This window comes from Marmota monax, unplaced genomic scaffold (genome assembly GCF_021218885.2).
Source record: "Marmota monax isolate L192 unplaced genomic scaffold, Marmota_monax_Labrador192_F-V1.1 WCK01_AAM20220418_F8-fsc00223, whole genome shotgun sequence".
Classification (NCBI taxonomy): Eukaryota; Metazoa; Chordata; class Mammalia; order Rodentia; family Sciuridae; genus Marmota; species Marmota monax.
The window spans coordinates 1,315,541-1,336,261 of NW_026692990.1; positions in this window are offsets into that span (position 1 = coordinate 1,315,541).

Here is a 20,721-nt window from a genome sequence, read left to right on the forward strand (position 1 = left end):
ACTTTTGTTTATCGTGGAAGGTTTTAATTTCATCCTCCATCCTGAAGCTTAATTTCGCTGGATACACAATTCTTGGTTGGAACCCATTTTCTTTCAGTGTTTGAAATATGTTATTCCAGGATCTTCTATCTTTCAGAGTCTGTGTTGAAAGATCAGCTGTTATCCTGATTGGCTTACCCCTAAATGTAATCTGCTTCCTTTCTCTTGTAGCTTTTAAAATTCTCTCCTTATTCTGTATGTTGGGCATCTTCATTATAATGTGTCTAGGTGTGGATCTCTTATGATTTTGCACATTCGGCGTCCTGTAGGCTTCTAGGATTTGGGATTCTGTCTCATTCTTCAAGTCTGGGAAGTTTTCTTGTATTATTTCATTGAATAGACTGCTCATTCCTTTGGTTTGGAGCTCTGTACCTTCCTGTATCCCAATGACTCTTAAGTTTGGTCTCTTAATGTTATCCCATATTTCTTGGATGTTCTGCTCATGGTTTCTTAACAGTCTTGCTGAGCTGTCTATGTTCTTTTCCAGTTGAAATACTTTGTCTTCATTGTCTGATGTTCTATCTTCCAAGTGTTCTACTCTGCTGGTAGTATTCTCCATTGAGTTTTTAAGTTGGTTTATTGCTTCCTGCATTTCTAGGATTTCTGATTGCTTGTTTTTTATAACCTCTATCTCCCTGTATAGTTGATCCTTTGCTTCCTGGATTTGTTTGCGTAATTCGTTGTCGAAGTGATCTTTCATTGTCTGATTTTGCTGTTTAATGTCTTCCTTGATACTCCAGATCATCTGAAGCATGTATATCCTGAATTCTTTATCTGACATTCCATCTGCTGCAGCTGTTACCTCTTCTAAAGTTGCGTTGACCTGCATTGCTTGTGGTCTTTTCTTTCCTTGTCTTTTCATACTGCTTGCGTATCTTTCCTGCAGGTGCGGGCGGCGGCTCTGCTCTCTCCTTATTCCAATTGGGGTGTCGTGGCTACCACGCCAGCAGGTCACTGGGCCTGTTCTGGGAGCTGGTGGCGGCTCTGTTCTGCCCCTACTCCAATTGGGGTGACGAGTGTACCACGCCGGCAGGCCACTGGGCCTGATCCGCCGGTCGGTTGCAGGTTTGCCTACACTGCAGGCACGGGCGGCAGCTCTACTCTGCCCCTACTCCAAATGGGGTGACGTGTCTGTCGTACCGGCAGGCCACTGGGCCTGTCCCGCTGGTCGGTTGCAGATCTGCCCACCTTTCGGGCACGGGTGGTGGCTCTGCTCTGCCCCTACTCCAATTGGGGTGTCGTGACTACCCCGCCTGCAGGACGCTGGGCCTGTTCCTGGCAAGGGAGGCGACTCTGCTCTGTCACTACTCCAATTAGGGTGGTGTTTGTACCACGCCGGCAGGCTCCTGGGCCTGATCCGCCGGTCTGTTGTAGGTCTGCCTACCTTGAAGTCGCGGGCGGCGGATCTGCCCTGCCCCTCCTACCATGCCTGCGGACCCCTGGGCCTGATCTGCAGGTTGATCACTGGTCTGCTCACCCTGCGGGCACGGGTGGCGGTTCAGCTCCGCCCCCACTCCAATTGGGGTCACGTGACCACCACACCGGCAGGGCCTGATCCGGGCGTGGGAGAAGGATCTGCTCTGCCCCTACTCCAGTTGGGGTGACGTGTGTACCACACTGGCAGGCCACTGGGCCTGACCCGCCAGGCTGTCACAGGTCTGTTTACCTTGCAAGCGTGAACGGCGGCTCTGCCCTGCCCCTCCCACCACGCCCATGTACTACTGGGTCGTGGGTCTGCCCACCTGGTGGGTGTGGGTGGCGGCTCCGCTCCGCCCCCTCTCCAATTGGGGTCACGCGGTCACCACGCTGGCGAGCCGCTGGGCCTGCTCCGGGGGCTGGCGGCGGCCCGGCTCCTTCCCTCTGGCTCGAGGACAAATTGAGGGGACTCGGGTGACTGAGCCTCACCCCCCTTACCAGGAGACCAACTGCTTATGTCACCGCTGGTATTGATGAAGATCTCTCCTCCACCGCTTTCTGCTGACATCAGATCTCTGCCATGTTGGTATCCTATGCGAATGGCAGCATTTCGTTCCCCTTGCCGGGCAACCCAAGCAACGGGTGAGTCCTGACCGGCCCTCAGCAGGACCCGGACCGAGATGCAGTTTCCGCGGGCTAGAAGTCCAGGGAAGTTCCGGGAGCCGGAACTCGGCCGCTCCGTGCTCGGTGTAAGCTCCTATAAGTGTAAGCTCCAAGAAGCAGTCCCCGCGGGCTCAGTTCCGGGAGCCGGAATTCGGCTTCTTAGTGCTTGGTGTATGCTCTGATAGTAGCAGGGTCCAAGAAGCAGCCTCCGCAGGCTCCGCAGCCCTGAGCCAGGGCGGTTCCGGGACGTTTCCGGGAGCCGGAACTCGGCCGCCCCGCGCTCGGTGTTCGCTCCTATAAGATCAGATTTTAAGAAGCACCCAGGCGCTGAACCCTAGCAATCTGTCTGCAAGCCGCAGGCGAATTGCAGCCTGAAATTACCTGTTCTATGGCTGAATGAGCTGCGGTCAGTCAAAAACAGGTATGGTGACGTCAGTTTACCAACATGGTGGCTGCTGGCCTCCTCTGTGGTCTGACCGGTGTGGAGAACCGAGATGGACCGCTTCCTTCCCCCGTCTCGAACCCAGAATTCAGCCCTGAGTGCGGTGCTTGCGCGGCTGGCAGAAACTGCAGCACTGTAACCCTGCGTCTCTATCCCAGCGCGCGCTGCAGACTCTAGCCGCGGGGCGATTTGCTGAATAAGCAGTGTTACCCTCTGTGCGACAAACCTCTCGCGTTTGAGTCCCCGTAGCCGATCCTCGTGCGATGGAAATCCTTCCTCCAGGTTCCGGCGCACCCCACTATTGCTGGAAATTCCTAACAAGATATCCTTTAGCCGTCCTGACTTGTCATACTCCCACACAGTGAAGCAGCACACAGGGGTAATGCACTCGCCTCGCCGCCATCTTCCTTCCCTCCCCTGAAACTTTTTATAAGGAATCTCACATTAAGACTTTTAAAGGACTCTTAAGACTAAGAAGCCAAGACAAGGAGTCATCATCAAATTTCACTTGGGTGAATTCCTGTCCACTGAGATTCCCCTAAATAGTCTGCAATTATTGGGCCTGACAGGAAGTGACATTATTTAGCCACCTATAAGACAACCACATGAACCATATATTCAAGGTACCAAGCCAGTTTTTCCAACTGGGGTTTGATTGGCTCTGTAATATTCATCTCAGTTCCTTAAAGCCATCTGGTCATATCTGAAAATATGACATTCTAGTCAAATCCTTCGTAATATAGCCAGTGTTTCTGATTGTGTCCTGTTTTAAAGAACAATTTTTATTGAACTAATGAAAAAAGACTAAATTGCCATAAACACCTGTAATCCCAGCAACTCAGGATGCAGGAGGATTACAAGTTTGAGAGCAACCTCAAGGACTTAGCAAGACCCGGTCTAAAAGCATAAAAAAAGTGCTGGGGAGGTGACTCAGTGGTTAAGCAACTCTGCCTTCAATCTCTGGTACCAAAAACAAAAAACGATATTACTATAAAAATAAAAATATTCACAAATAGTTTCTGAATGGATTGCAGAGGTGTTAAAGTAAATGTTCCCATTGTTGTTCGCAAAAGTGTCTACCATAATTTCCTGTAAAGCATAGAAAGCGTAAAAGGGAAAAAAATGCTTCCTATACATCTGGGAAACAAAACACTAAAGAAAAGAAAATTCAAAAATTATCCTCATTAGCTCATTCAGTCTTATGTATTAATTCTTGTTCTGTTTGATCTTGGTTAGCAGTTTCATGGTGCTATCAGCTTCTTCATCACAGTTATGGGAATTCTTATCCAGACCAGGATATTAAAGTTATTAGAAACCTGTATTTGTCAGTCTTTTCCATTATCTCCTTGAAGAAGAAACAATTTTGGATTACAGCTGATTGTAAATGCTGTAATAGAAGAAATAAAACAATAAAGGTGCCAGGCATAGTAGTGCACACTTATTGTCCGAGCAAATCAGGAGGTTGATTCTGGAGGACCCCAGGTTTGAGGCCAGTCTCAGCAACTAAGCAAGGCCCTAACAAACTTAGCAAGACCCTGTCTCAAAATAAAAAATAAAAAGGGCTAGGGATGGGGCTGGGGATGTGGCTCAAGCAGTAGCATGCTCGCCTGGCATGCGTGCGGCCTGGGTTCGATCCTCAGCACCACAAAGATGTTGTGTCCGCCGAAAACTAAAAAAAAAAAAAAAAAAAAAATTAAAATTTTCTCTCTCTCTCTCTCTCTCTCTCTCTTTCTCTCTCTCTCTCTCTCTCTCTCTCTCGCTCTAAAAAAAAGGGCTAGGGATGTAACTCAGTAGTGAAGCACCCCTGGTTTTAATCCTTGGTACAAAAATAAAACTAAAAAGGGCCAGGGATGTAGCACCACTGGGTTTAATCCTCATTATATTAAAACAACAACAACAATAAATGTCTGTGAATGGCCATAGTAATGAATCTTATGATAGTTCATTAGAATGAGCAATTAACAAGGATGTTTGGTTATTTCTGAGACATGCAACACTTTAACATAATGACCAAAATTATAACTGATAACATGAAATTTGTAATATCATATAATTTTAAGGATAGTCCTATCAATAGCATACCCATAAATATAAATGAAAAAGACTGAGTATCTTACTATTTAACAGTGTTTCCTATATAATTTGTAATATTGAATAAGCCTAATTAGTTTAAACCCTCTCTCTTTTTCACTCATATACACACACACACATACATACACTCAAGATGATAGACATACTCTTTGGACATTTCAGGGATTCAACTGGAAAACCCTAAAATTGATTTTAGGTTAAAAAATCAACTTATAATTTGATTTTGATAAGTTTTTTTTTTAAAAAAATACTTCAGAAGGCTTAAAACAAATATAATCTTGGTTATCCGTTAAATAAAAACAACAAAGGCTGGGGATATAATTCAGTTGGTAGAATGCTTGCCTTGGAGGCAACAAGGCCCTGGGTTCTAATCCCTAGCACCACAAAAAAAAAATTTTTAAAGATTTTATTTTAGTTGGGCACAGTGGTGCCAGCCTCAACAACTTAGTAAGACCTTGTCTCAATATAAAAACAAAATATTAAAGAAGACTGGGGATGTAGCTCCATGGTAAAGTACTCCTGGGTTCAAATTCCCAGTACAAAAAAAGGTTTTTTCTATTCTCACTCCGTTTTGAATTTTACAAAAATAAAACATTTAAAAGTAAATACAAAATATTATTTAGTTGTGAGCAAACTTCAACTCTTTCAATATTGAGAATACTTGGTTTTTTAAGCAATCAAAGGCTTAAAAGACAAAATCTAACTTCAGAAATTATAGAACACAAAATCTTTGTTTCATAAACTAGTAATTTAAAAGGAAAGAAAAATAACTGCACACTCTCAGACCAAGAAAATTTAGTCATTTTAACAGAGGTGACTAGATTCTACCTTTGCATCAGTGTACTTTAATATTAAACTAATTTGAAGATATTCTAATAAAATCTTACAAATTTATCCCATCTCAGCCAGATCTGATCTCACAAGATATTTCTACAGAACTTTTATAAGCTTTTGGAAATACCCATTAGCTGGGTGCAGTTTGACACACACCTGTAATCCCAGCAACTCTGGAGAAAGGCAAATAGGTCACAAGTTTGAGGCCAAAATGGGAAACTTAGCAAGATGCTGTTTCAAAATATAAAATAAAAAGGCTGGTGATGTAGCTCACTGGTAGATCATGCCTAGGTTCATCCCCAGTACTGCAAAAATTAATTAAATGAAATACCCATTAACTTTTTTGTTGTTGTTAACAAAAATAAAGCGAAATAAGCCAATCCTAAAAAAAAAAAAAAGTTGAACATTTTCGCTGATATGTGGTAGTAAACCTCAATAAAGGCCAGTGGGGAAGAAAAGTTTAGTACATTAGACAAAAGGGAATGAATGGAAGGGAGGGGAGAGAGGAATAGGAAAGACAGTAGAATACATCTAAGGATTTTCCTATGTATACATATGAAAATACCTAAGTGAACCCTACCAGCATGCCCACAAAAGAATGGGATCCTAATTAGAACAAGAGATATCCTATGCTTATATAACATTATCAAAATTGATTCTACTATTTTGTATAACTAAGACTAAAATAAAATTTTTAAAAAAACCTTCATCTTTCCTTATGAAACCCATATTATTTTCCTTACATAGAGTTGCTTTCTTTAAAATTTCTTGTAGTTACAAATATTAATTATAATTTTAACCCTAAGTAACCTTAATTTCTCATGAAAACTGGCAAATATTGTGAACTACTTTATGTCATTCACTATAACATAATTCCTAGAAATGATTTTTCATTTTTATTAACAGACCTAAATATATTTAGCTCCTCTATACCATATAAAAGAACAAGATGTCAAAGTATATGAAGTTAAACTTAATACTTGATGCAGTGGCACATGCCAGCAATCCCAGCCACTTAGGAGGTTGAGACAGGAGGATTGCAAGTTTGAGGCCAGCCTTAGCAATTTAACAAGACCTTGTCTCAAAATAAAAAAACAAAAAGCTCTGGGGATGTAGCTCAGTGGTAAAGTGCCCCTACATTCAAGCTCTGTTGAGAGCCACAGCCAAAGGGGCCCCAGCAAACTTCCAGCTGCCAGCAAACTTCCAGCTGCTGGCTGATGATTGGCTCACAGCGGCCCCAGCAACATCTAGCTGATTGGCTCCTCTGCGTTGATGCTCATTGGACTGTTTCCCTGCCCTTTCAGACCATGGAGCTGCTCATTGGGGGACTTTTTTGGCTCCGCCCACGTGACCCAGCCAATCGGCCTCAAGAGCAGGAGGATTGTGGGAGGTGGAGAGAAGCTTGTGTGGGAGAGAGAGGCTTGTGGAAAGCCGGTGGTGGCAGTTGAGGCTCTGAGGGTTTTTCCTGAGAGACTATTTTGTTTGTCGTGTGTGGTTCTAAAAATAAAGTTAGTTTCTTTTGACAAGTGGCTCCTGATTGTGCCCAGCCAGACTGCGGCATTTGGTGGCTCGCACGGGGAGCGACTGAGGGTAAGTGAACTGCTCGCCCCTGAGGGCAGGGCGAGAGGATGGGTAGCCATTTTAAGATTCTTCTTTTGTTATTTTGTTTCACTTTTGTTTTAAGTTGCCTGTCCCTGGAGATGTGTAAGATGGAAGAAAAACCGCTCACATCTGAGGAACAGATAGGGAGAAAGGACGGATGGACATTTCAGGAGGCTATTATAATGATTTTGTGTTGTTCTAATTTTGTTTCACTCAGTTTCAGTTTTGTTAGGCGTTATCTTGTTGGGTTGTATTATAGTAGAAATACGGGATCAGAAATTAGTAAAAAAACAAACTGAAAGAGTGTTAAGTAAATTGTTAGAGGAAGGAGGCATCTCAGTAAAATCAAGAACAATCAGGGCATACGTTGATACAATACAAAAATGTAGCCCATGGCTTTTTAAGGAGGAGTTGTTAAATATATCACAATGGAACCATCATGGTGAAGATTTAAAAAGAATAGAAAAGAAAAGCCCAGGGACTCTGCCAGTTGGCACATTGCCATTGTGGACATTCGTATCTTGTTTGCTTAGTCCAAAGCCTTCACTTCAGACAATGGTAGAGGAAGGAGAAGACATAATGATTCAAGTAAAAGAGAAGGCCTCTCAAGCTAGTCAGACAGAGAAAGAAAGTGTAAAACAGAAAAAGCCATCAGGGGGAAAGTTACAACAGGAGACTGCTACTAACACCTTTCTATCACCAGAGGGTGTAAGTGTCCAACCAACAGCACCACCTCTACAGGAGACTGCTACTAACACCTTTCTATCACCAGAGGGCGTAAGTGTCCAACCAACAGCGCCACCTCCATATGCTGGGAGGCCCCCAACCCCCGCAGTTGATAGTTGGGATCCTGAGACAAGGTCTCAAATATTAACATGCCCTGTATTTGAGGCAGGAGGGCAGCGATTTTACCAAGTTTTAAATTTCAAAACAGTGAAGCAGCTAAAAGAGGCTGTAACAACCTATGGTCCTCAAGCACCCTTCACTGTAAGCTTGGTCGAATCCATTAACAACTTGAACATGACGCCAGCAGATTGGGCTAATATGTGTAAAGCTGTGCTAAATGGAGGACAATACCTGTTATGGAAGGTTGCCAATGAGGAATTTTGCAAGGAGACGGCTAGGCGAAATGCAGCAGCTGGTTATCCTCAGAGAAATCTAGATATGTTGTTAGGAAAGGGACCTTATGAGGATCAGCAGCAACAAATTGCATATGATCCTGGCGTATACGCACAAATTGCTGCAGATGCAATTAAGGCATGGAAGACTTTACAAGGACATGGAGGTTTACAAGGTCAATTATCTAAGGTAATACAAGGAGCTAATGAACCTTATGCTGAATTTGTAGATAGGCTTATTCAAACAGCTACCAGAGTTTTTGGGAATACAGAACAAGCAATGCCATTACTAAAACACCTGGCTTATGAGCAAGCGAATCGTTGGTGCAGAGATATCATTAGACCATGGAAACATGAAGATTTAAACACATATATTAAATTATGTAGAGACATTAATGAACAAGAGCAAGTCGTGGCAGCTGCAGTAAAACAGGCTTTAGATGCCAGAGACATTAATGAACAAGGGCAAATTGTGGCAGCTGCAGTAAAACAGGCTTTAGATGCCAGGCCAAGAACATGCTACAATTGTGAACAAACAGGACATTTTAAAAGGAATTGCCCCATTGGAGGAGGGTTTAACAAAACTAGGTATCAAAGGAGTAGAATACCAGGTATTTGCCCACGATGCCGTAGAGGGAGACATTGGGCTAATGAATGCCGTTCTCAAACCACCATAGAGGGTACTCCATTATCAAAAAACGAACAAGGACCAGGTGTTTATCCACGATATCGTGGAGAAAGGCATCGGGCTCCATTGCCAAAAAACGGACAGGGGGGCCCAATGCTCCGGGGCCCAAAACCACAAATATACGGAGCACTGGAGGAACCCAGCAACCCCATCAGGGTAGTGCCCAGGACACATTGTCCATCAGATCCCTCATCAGACAAACCAGAGGGAGCGCAGGGTTGGACATCTGCGCCTCCGCCAGAGCAGTACTAACTCCAGAGATGGGAGTTCAAATCATTCCCACAGGGGTGAAAGGACCTCTTCCCAAAGGAACAGTAGGCTTATTATTGGGACGCAGCTCTTCTACTCTAAAAGGACTTATGATAAGTCCTGGGGTAATTGATCCCGATTATGAAGGTGAAATAAAAATTATAGCCAGTTCTCCAAAGGGTATATCAGTAATTTCACCAGGAGATAGAATAGCACAGTTACTAATAATACCCAGCCTACATGATAAATTTTCCAGTCGTACTGTAGAAAGAGGTTCCAAGGGATTAGGCTCCACAGGTGTAGATTGGGCTATGCTTTCTTTAAATTTAGATTCTCGCCCCATGCTAAAACTAAATATTCAAGGACATGAATTTAATGGGGTACTGGATACAGGTGCAGACCTTAGCATCATCTCTCGTCAAGAATGGCCAAAACATTGGCCATTACAACAAGCCACTCAAACGCTTCGAGGCCTAGGAGTGGCGACTAATCCCCATAGAAGTGCAATGGTATTAGATTGGAAGGATCCTGAAGGATGTGAAGGAACTATACAGCCATATGTATTGGATCATCTTCCCGTAAATTTATGGGGACGAGATGTCCTAGATCAATTAGGTTTGACATTAACAAATAACATCAACCAAAATGCACCCACTATTATGACTAGACAAGGTTTTAGGAAAGGAAAAAGATTAGAAAAACAAGAACAAGGTATAGCAGCACCAATACAAATAGATCAAGGAACAGACAGACATGGGTTGGATTTTCAGAAAGGGCCACTGAGACAATCAAAATTACTTGGAAATCAGAAAGACCAGTATGGGTTCCTCAGTGGCCCCTGACTAAAGAAAAGATACAAGCAGCCCATGACCTGGTCAAACAACAATTAGCAGAAGGACATATACAACCTTCTGTATCTCCCCATAATACTCCCATTTTTGTCATCAAAAAGAAATCTGGTAAATGGAGATTATTGCAAGATTTAAGAGCCATTAATAATGAGATGGTTATTATGGGACCTGCTCAATCAGGGATTCCTCAGTTGTCTGCTTTGCCAAAAACCTGGTATGTTTTAGTTATAGATATTAAAGATTGTTTTTTTTCAATTCCAATTCATCCTGAGGATAGTCCACGTTTTGCATTTACTATCCCTACACTGAATCATGAAGGTCCTGATCAGAGATATGAATGGAATGTACTCCCTCAAGGGATGGCTAACAGCCCAACTATGTGTCAAATTTATGTTAACAAAGTAATCCAGCCACTTAGAAATCAAAATCCTGAACTACAAATATTTCACTATATGGATGATGTATTATTAGCACACAAAGATAAAAACACATTGCTAGAATGTTATGCCACACTTACAAACTTATTAAAAAATTATAATCTAGAGATAGCAATAGATAAAGTACAATTAAATTTTCCAATTAATTATTTAGGAGTTCTATTATCCTCAACCATGGTCCGTCCACCAAAAATTCAAATACGAGTAGATCAACTCAAATCACTTAATGACTTTCAAAAGTTATTAGGAGACATAAATTGGATAAGGCCTTATTTAGGTATACCAACAGGAGAGTTGGGACCTTTATTTGATATCCTAAAAGGTCCATCAGATCCAAATTCACCCCGAATGTTAACGCCTGAAGCAAGAAAGGCATTAAAAATCATTGAAACATATATGGAAAATATGCATTTGGATAGAATTGATATAAGTTTGCCTTTATTATTTATTGTACTACCAACAAAAAATATTCCTACAGGAGTATTTTGGCAAGAAGGTCCATTATTATGGATACATTTATCTTATTCTCCTAACACTATTCTTACTAGGTATCCTGAGGCTGTAGGACAATTAATACTCAAAGGAATAAAAGCAGCAAAGGGAGTGTTTGGAATTTCTCCCAATAAAATTATTACTCCATATACTATGAATCAAATTGATGAGTTAGCTAATGAGTTAAATACTTGGGCAATAATCATGTGCAAATCTAATGTTTCATTTGATAACGACTTACCATCTAATCCTTTATTGTCTTTTTGGTCATTGCATCCTGTAATTTTTCCAAAAATGACAAGAAAAACACCTATCATGAATGCTCCAAATATATTCACTGATGGGTCAAATAATGGTACAGCAGCAGTAGTTACCCCTGATCAAACTTTTACATTTTTAGTACCCAAACAATCAGCTCAAAAGGTAGAGCTTAATGCAGTTTTACAAGCTTTTGTGATGTTTAAAGATTCTGTATTTAATTTATTTTCTGATAGTCAGTATGTAGTTAATGCTATAGTATCTCTTGAAGATGCTGGTAGGATTTCCCCTTCCTCTACTGTTTTCTCTTTGCTTTCCACTATACAAAGTCTAATCTGGGACAGAAAAGATCCATTCTTTATAGGACATATCAGGGCACATACAGGATTGCCTGGAGCCCTTAGTTTGGGCAATGATTTAGCAGATAAAACTACACATGACATACATATTTTCTCTACACTAGAAGAAGCTATAAATTTTCATAAAAAGTTCCATGTCAATGCTAATACTTTACAAAAGCGTTTTAAAATAACTAAGGAACAAGCTAGACAAATAATAAAACAATGTCAAAATTGTGTGACCTTTTTACCACAAGTTAATCTTGGAATCAATCCTAGAGGATTGATACCTAACCATATTTGGCAGATGGATGTCACACACTTGCCAGAATTTGGAAAATTAAAATATTTGCATGTTACAGTTGATACTTCTTCTGGATTTTTGATGGGCTCCCTTCATGCCGGAGAAAAAACTAAAGATGTTATAGCTCATTGCTTACAAAATTTTGCCACTGTGGGTGTTCCAAAACAGTTAAAAACAGATAATGCCCCTGGTTATACTTCTACCTCTTTTAAACAATTTTGCTCAACATTTGGCATTACTCATATAACAGGAATCCCATACAATCCACAGGGACAAGGCATAGTTGAAAGAGCTCATCAAACTATTAAAATGTACTTATTAAAGCAAAAAGAAGGAATTGGGAAGGGGTATATATTCCCCAAAGATAAACTTAAAATAACCCTTTTTACTCTAAACTTTTTAAATTTGGATTCATCAGGACTTAGTGCTGCGGAAAGGCATATGTGTCCAAAAAATGTACATAAGCCCAAGGTACTTTGGAAGGATATTCTAACAGGACAATGGAAAGGTCCTGACCCAGTAATTGTCTGGAGTCGAGGGTCTGTTTGTGTGTTTCCACAGGGAGAACAGCAGCCGATTTGGATTCCAGAGAGATTAACCAAGGTCCTGACCCAGTGATTGTCTGGAGTCGGGGGTCTGTTTATGTGTTTCCACAGGGAGAACAGCAGCCGATTTGGATTCCAGAAAGATTAACTAAAGCGATTTCTACAGACCAAAAAGAAGATGATTTGGCTCAAATCCATAACAACTGATATCCAAAACTCCAGTTTGGCTATTCTTACATCTGCAACAGAACCAGGATGCTTTTTTCAATATCTATTTTATTATTGCCCTTTGCCATATCATGAAGTTCTATTTTGTTTTTTGAGCTCATACAGACCTAGGTTAATGTTTTGCTGATCAGTTCTATTTTTTGACTATAGAGTTTTTAAACATTGCAATGGAGATTTCACCTGTAAAAAGTTATAAGGCCTTTACTATAATGTTATGTGTTGTATGTATTATATTATGTGTGCACACTTGTGTTTTGTGTTATATGTTTGAATGTACGTATGTCCATATATCATATATGATGAGCGCTCATGATAAAATGGATCCAAATATTTTTTTTTCACGTGATTTATATGGTTTAATTTAAATTGGGTAAACAACTGTTGAGGATTGTTTTAATATGTAAACAAAAAAGAAGGTTAACAGATCTGTTTGTTTACTTTCACCTTTCCTTTTCATTATATTTAATAATTCTCTTAAAGACAATGTAAATTGTTAAGAAAATTGTTTTCTTTTAGTGCCTTCTGGAATGTTACATAATTTTTTCTTTAGCCATTATTGCCAGAATTCCTATCTTCATCCCAGTGTTGGTGAAGTGAAAGATAAAACCAATCTACAGCTTCTACAATAGCCATCACTGAACTGCTTGCAGAACTTGCCTGGACACTGTGAGCTCACCTGTATGCATTGTGAACTATCTGTTGGTGCAGTGACTTGTGGTAGTGTTGGGGTATTTTTGCTGATGATGTCACCAGTGGTACAATTTTTCAAAGGAGCCCTCAATTGGCTTAATGTCATGGCATTTTGCATCCTCCTCTACTAGTGATGGTCTAAAATTTGGGGGCCAACAGAGGTGAGGCAAAGAACCTCACCCCCCCACTGGTGCAAAGGCCTATCCACAAGTATGGCTGTATGCTGGACCGGTAGTCAGTGACGGGTATGATCCAATTGCAGTGGTACCAACCTAAGACAGGAGGCTGACGCCTAGAGGTCAGTTCATCCGATGACGGGTAAGGACCATATGTTGAATTGGACTGCCTAACAGGCACGGTCCCTAAGCCACATGCTTGTTGTTTAAACAGAGAGGGGGAGATGTTGAGAGCCACAGCCAAAGGGGCCCCAGCAAACTTCCAGCTGCCAGCAAACTTCCAGCTGCTGGCTGATGATTGGCTCACAGCGGCCCCAGCAACATCTAGCTGATTGGCTCCTCGGCCCCAGCAACATCTAGCTGATTGGCTCCTCTGCGGTGATGCTCATTGGACTGTTTCCCTGCCCTTTCAGACCACGGAGCTGCTCATTGGGGGACTTTTTTGGCTCCGCCCACATGACCCAGCCAATCGGCCTCAAGAGCAGGAGGATTGTGGGAGGTGGAGAGAAGCTTGTGTGGGAGAGAGAGGCTTGGGGAAAGCCGGTGGTGGCAGTTGAGGCTCTGAGGGTTTTTCCTGAGAGACTATTTTGTTTGTCGTGTGTGGTTCTAAAAATAAAGTTAGTTTCTTTTGACAAGTGGCTCCTGATTGTGCCCAGCCAGACTGCGGCAAAGCTCTAATACCAAAATTTTAAAAAAAGTTAAACTTATGCTTAGTAATTATCTCAACATTTATGAGTCATTAAACAAAATTAATATTTTACTTTACTTTTATTGTTGTCAAGTCAGGCACACATTGAAAATATCACAGAAATAAAGAAACTAAAAGTTAAACATCATTCTTCCTCGTCACTTTTCCCTTTTTCTTTTTTCTAATAGTATTCTCTCTCTTAAGTTTTTCTTATTTCCAAATGATAACTATCATGTTCTTAAAAAGATATACATACATCTCAAATGCACAGAGAAATAATAAAAGTTTTTCCAAGAAAGATTTAGGGTATGACAAGTGAGACACAGAGGATTCAAAATGAATGTCCAGGCAATATAAATTTAGAGGAATTCAACATAGGATTCACAAAGAAGTATGCAGATGGTCCTAGGATAAGATTCAGAAACATAACTGTAATTTGGCCATGGTAAACTGCATCCTTTGTTTCCTCAGTAATTTTTCATCCTCTGACCACTACATAGAAAATAGGGGCTTGAAGGACAAGATATAAAAGATTCAAGGGAACGGTACAGAAGATCACAGATGGCAAAAACAGGGAAGAAGGAAAACTAAATGGAAAGAACAGGTCTGCAAGGAGCCAGTTTTGGGAGATCTTAAGTTTGCAAAAAAGCCAATGAAGTTTCACATTATCCTCAGCAAAAGTCAAGCCAACAAGAAAGGAAGCATACTGAGGGATAGAACATATTGTAAATGGGTTCAAGAAGACAGGTTTTAATTGACTAAATTTTAATTGACTATTAACTTCCTAAAGTTCCCATGGGAGAAGCAGGACCAATAGAACAGGAAAATCTTATTAAAAAAAAAAAAGTATAGCCTGAATATCGGCTTCCAAATTAAGCTGAATTTTGAACATATGGCTCTTAAAAACAAACTACTTCATCCAGGAAACAGCAAATATTCCTGGCTTCTATTACTATTATTATTATTTTCTTTAAAATAAAAAGTACCTAACAAATGACTCAGAACTAAAACCAGTAAGTTTTATAGCACACATGGCATCTCCCCTCTTGAGATCCAGCAGTGTATCAAAGAAGAAAGACTTGGATAACTCCTGGAGAGCTGGGAATATTCAGCACACTAGCTGCAAACAGGATGCGACCCTCTTTTTTTTTTTTTCCCTACCCATATTCTTAGGGACTCTAACCTTTTGATTGACAATCTATATACATACAAGTCTAATAATCTGCATGTTCCTGACAAGTGGAAAGCTACCATCCTAAATTGTCAGGGCAAAAATGAATCAAATAGGAAAACAATAACTGTCTACAGGAGGGAAAGAATAACAAATGGGTACCCTAAGACCAAAAGTCACAATTAAAACTTATTTTTACAGGTCTGGGGATGTAGCTCAGTGGTAGAGCATTTGTTTTGTATGAGCAAGGCCCTGGATTTGAGCCCCAGCACTGCAAAAAATAAAAACAAAATCCCCCAAACAAAAACAAAAGACAAAAATTTAACAATAATGTTAGTCAATTTATTTATTCTCAAAGAGACTCAAACTAGTAATACCATGGGCACAAGTAGTGTTCTCAATATAGGCAAATGAGATTGAATCCCCTTAAGCCCAAAATTTTACTCCTAAAGAGACAGAGGAAGGAAGCAAATTTCTTTGTTACCACAGGTAGTTACAGCTAGTGTTTTGTGAAAATGGCTTCTCATGCCTCCCACTGAAACATGAGACCACTCCCCCACCCCCACATTCACAGACCCTTGTGACACAGGGTAGGGGATACTAACATGAGTGATTCCTAGTATGAATTCAAACACTGAAGGTTGACATAACAAAAGCCATAGCTATTAAAACCCCTTAGAGCTGGCATGAATAGGTTCCCAGCTTATTCAACAAGTTACCTGATGCATACTGACACTTGTGTCCCCTGCTGGTAGAGACTAGAGAAAGTGTTCTCAGTGGTCAGAAAGCCAACTCTGGACACAAAACACAGGAGAACCTCATCCAGATTTTTGACTCAGGGACCCACAGCAAAGTTTGTATAAACAATCTGGGGATAACCGGGTACACACCCATCTCTGACTCTGGCTTGAATAAAAAGCTTAAAGAATTTATGCCTGTGTTCTATCTAACCTTATGATTCTCCTCTTTATGACAAACTATACAAAAGACAGACAAAGGAAAACAAAGACCACCTCTGGGAGGGCAGAAATTAGAAAATGAGCATTCATACCAAAAAGATCACCAAAGTCCTTATACACAAGAAATGGTACATATAAATGATTTCTCCTGCTAATATAAATTTTGAAAGAAAGTGATTTAAAAAAAATTTCCTTCTATTTCTTTTTTTATTTTGGTACTGGGGATTTAACCCAGGCACACTTTAGTACTGAGCTACATCCCCTTTTTATTTTACACAGGTTCTTGCTAAATTGCTTAGGACCTTTCTAAATTGCTGAGACTGGCCTTGAATTTGCAACTGTCCTGCCTCAGCCTCCAGAGTCACTGGGATTACAGGCATGTGCCTCCGTTTCTGACCCTTCAATTATTAACCAAACACCACAGGCAGAGATTTGGGAGATTGGTTTTTAAAAAATCTCAATTTTTTCTTTGCTAGTTCCTTATCAGTTTTCCCAGGATCTCATCTGCAGGCTCTAGAGAAAGTCATATCTCAACTGCCAGAAACTATAAAAGAAAAGTATGATACCTTTCCTAACCTATCATAAGTGTCACATGTGCCTCAGTGGCAGAGCACTTGCTTAGCATGCAGGAGGCCCTGGGTTTGATCTCCAACACTGCATAAAGCAAGCAAACAAACAACCAACCACAGAAAAAAGCAGGTTAACAAGTTAATCAAAATTTTAAGTGACATAAAAGCCTTCAAAAACAAAGACCCAAATTTCATGCTTAAGTTTAGTGAAAAATGGACAGCCATGTAAAACTGAGGAGGGGAGACCCAGCAAGTCCCCTCCAGATTATTCTTGAACTCTCCGTGTAGCATTCCTTTGCAGAGTATAGGGCAAGACCCCTTTGGAATGAATGTCTCCAAAAAGAGGAGAAAGGAGGGAGTGACCTTTCTTTTTCCTTTTTCTTTCTTTTTTTTTTTTTGGTACCAGGGATTGAACTCAGGGGCATTCAACCAAAGAACCACATCCCCAGCCCTATTTTGTATTTAATTTAGAGACAGGGTCTCACTGAGGTGCTTAGGGCCTCACTTTTGCTGAGGCTGGCTTTGAACTCACAATCCTCCTACCTCAGCCTCCTTTGCCACTGGGATTATAGGCATGTGCCACCACACCTGGCAACCTTTCTATCTGTTTTGGCTTCCTTTGGAAGAGAAGGGTTCTAATTTCTATGATCCACCTTTGGAAAGAGGAATTCTGGTTTCTATGACTGGGGGTGGGGGAAGAGTGGGAAGAAGAAGAGCAGAACAAGATCTGAAGTCAACTTTACTTCTGAGGATGCTTTTAAGGCCTTTCAATAGCCTTTAGTTCAAGGTAGTCAGCATGCCAAAGTGCTGTATTTTGGGGCATCATTTTTCTGAGCCCCAACGCCTCAATGGTGTTAGATGATGTAATAAAGTGGGCTTCAGATGTGAAAGTGACTAAGTTGGGAGACAATACCAACATAGAACTCATTTAAAAATGTGTCATCATGGTGGGGCACAGCGGCACCTGCCTGTAATCCCAGCAACTCAGGTGGTTGAAGCAGAAGGACTGAAAGTTCCAGTCTAGCCTGAGCAATTTTATAAGGCTCTGTCTCTAAATTAAAAATAAAAGGAGCTGGGTAAAGCAACCCTGTATTTAATCCCCCATACCACTAAAAATTCCTCCCCACATGATACTGATATGTGACTGGGCCAAGAACCACTTCATTATTTCTTTTACTAATCTAATAAACTCCCTGCTATAAACCAGTTGCTGATTCAAGAAACACAAGCAAAACTGAGCATGGTGGTGCACACTTGTCATCCCAGCGACTACGGAGGCTGAGGAAACAGGATCGAAAGTTCAAGGCCAGCCTTACCAACTTAGTGAGACCCTGTTTTAAAATAAAAAATAACTTTTGAGATGTAGTTCAGTGGTAGAGTGCACGTGGGTTCAGTTCCTAATACCATAAAAAAAGAGTCTGACGTTAACTCTCCATACCACCCCTTATCCTTCATAAGACTTAACATTTGTTAACTGTTTATTGTGTCAGTTATTATGCTAAGTGTTCTACAATGTCATTTAATTTTCACAAGCTTCTGTCATTACTAAATTTGCCTTCTAAGTCTCTTGACTGTCTTAAAACCTACTTTCTTTATTCCTGGCATGTACTGGGTATGAAATAAGCCCATTAAATAAATTAGTGAGTCCCTATTTCATAGATAAATTAAGAGTTCAAGAGGTTAAATAACTTGTTAAAGTCATACAGCTAATAAGGTGTTGAACTGGTATTGGAACCAAGATAGTGGTTCCAAAGCACACAATTTGAACAACTACTCTGTGACATTTACTATTCTCTTCTACTTTCAGGGCTTTGTCTTCTGTCATCCCTATCCTCTCCATGGCCTACAATCTCCTGGACAACATGTTAGGACTGTTGTGTTTAAGACACCCAATTTAAACATGCGTAAGCAAGACAGGTAAAATAGAAAGACGGGAGGGTCTCACAAAACCCAGGGATAATAAAGCTGGGCCTTGGGAACAAATGAACCAGGTGCTTGATTGCAGCCAGGAGTTTTCATCTTTCTTCTTCTAATACTCAATTCTCTGGGAAGGTTCACAAAGGATGGCTCCTATGCAACCATAAGGATCAGAGCAGGTGGTAGAAAAGGGGTGCCACAGAGACAATCTGATAGATGTGTATGTACAAGTCCTCCTGTTGTCTGCCCCATAAATATGTGTGCCAGTTTCTTATACAAAAAACAAACAAAAAAAGCCCACACCTAACAATCCACAGAGGCTTGTGAATCTTACAGAACTATAGCATTCAGAAATAATGGCATGGCATGGACACACCTCTTCCACCTCTAAATGTGGCTTCATTTATCTTGTAACCTCTGATGAACTTAACTGCTACCAATAGATTGTAACATGCAATAGTAGAGAAATAATTAAATGACCACAATCAAAATTCCCTTTTAGGAAAGGAGAAGTGACACTATTAGTCAGTCACCAGGTCTAAGGATAAACTCTTTTCACCTGGACAGGAATAATGGAAATGAATTACAGGCATAGAAAAACTATTAGGAGTCAATAAATTGATGCACTTCCTTGCTTAACCTGTTTCTACTTAGGCTTACGGTGTGCTCTAGAAAAGTAATGCTCATCAGGCTGGGGTTGTGGCTCAGAGGTAGAGCGCTTGCCTAGCACATGCGGGGCACTGGATTCGATCCTCAGCACCACATAAAAATAAGTAAATAAAATAAAGATATTGTGTACAACTACAACTAAAAAATAAATATTAAAAAAAAAGAAAAGTAATGATTCTCAAACTTGAGAATGTTAGAATTACCTGGAGGGGGCTAGTGAGACCAGCAAAAACTGTAGGTATACTCCTTTCAGACACCTATGATAAGAAACTTGACCAAGGTTACAGGACTTCTAGTAGCCTAAGGTCAAATCTCTGAGGAGACCCAGCCCACTCCCAGATTCCTGTCAGGAAAATCACAGGGCTAGAAAAAGAATTTACAGCTTGTTCTAGCACACACCTGACGGGCCATCAGCCTCACTTTATTATTTATTTAAAAGGCTTACAGTTGTGAATCCTTCCTCTGTACCTTTGGGTTATGTATGCCTCTCCTAAACCCAGAGTGATATCTAAGGATCTGAAAGCAATTCCATAGAAATGTAATTATCAGGAAGGATAGGGCCTCTGTCTCTGTTTCTGGCAGGAATAGAAATCTAACTTCAGTAATTGCCAGCCACCGTACACAGCTGGCCCAATCACATTTACACTGACCAGTACTAACAAATTTTTTACTTCCCTGACACTACTGAGCCCCCACTTAATCCTATCCCCTATTCCCTCATTCTCTCTTTAAAATGCCCAGTCATAGCCCGGTGTGATGGTGCATGCCTGTAATCCCAGAGTCAACAGGCTAAGTGGCAAGAGGATTGCAAGTTCGAGGCCAGCCTCTGCAACTTAAATGCTCAGCAATTGAGACCCTTTTTGTTGTTGTTGTTTTTAAGTTCTGGGGATGTAGTTCAGTGGTATAGAGCCTCTGGTTCAATCTGTAGTGCTGAAAAATAAATACATAAAGTAAAACACCCAGTCATCTATGTGCAAATCAGAGCAAAGTTCAGCCCTTTCCCCTACTGTCAGTAGTTACTGAATAAAATCTGTTCTCACTGCTTTGCTTTAACTAATGTCAGGATTTTTTTTATGTTTGTCACCACTTAAACCACACACCCAGTGTTTCTGATCCTGGAGGTCTGGAGTGAGGCCCAAGAATGTTACATTTGTAACAATTCACAGGTATTGCTGGTGTGCTAGTACAGGGACATACTGGGTTTGTTGTTGTTGTTTGTTTGTTGGCAGTGCTGTTTCACTGTCATATAACATGGAAAGCCAAGCTCCCTTCCCAGCAACACATGAA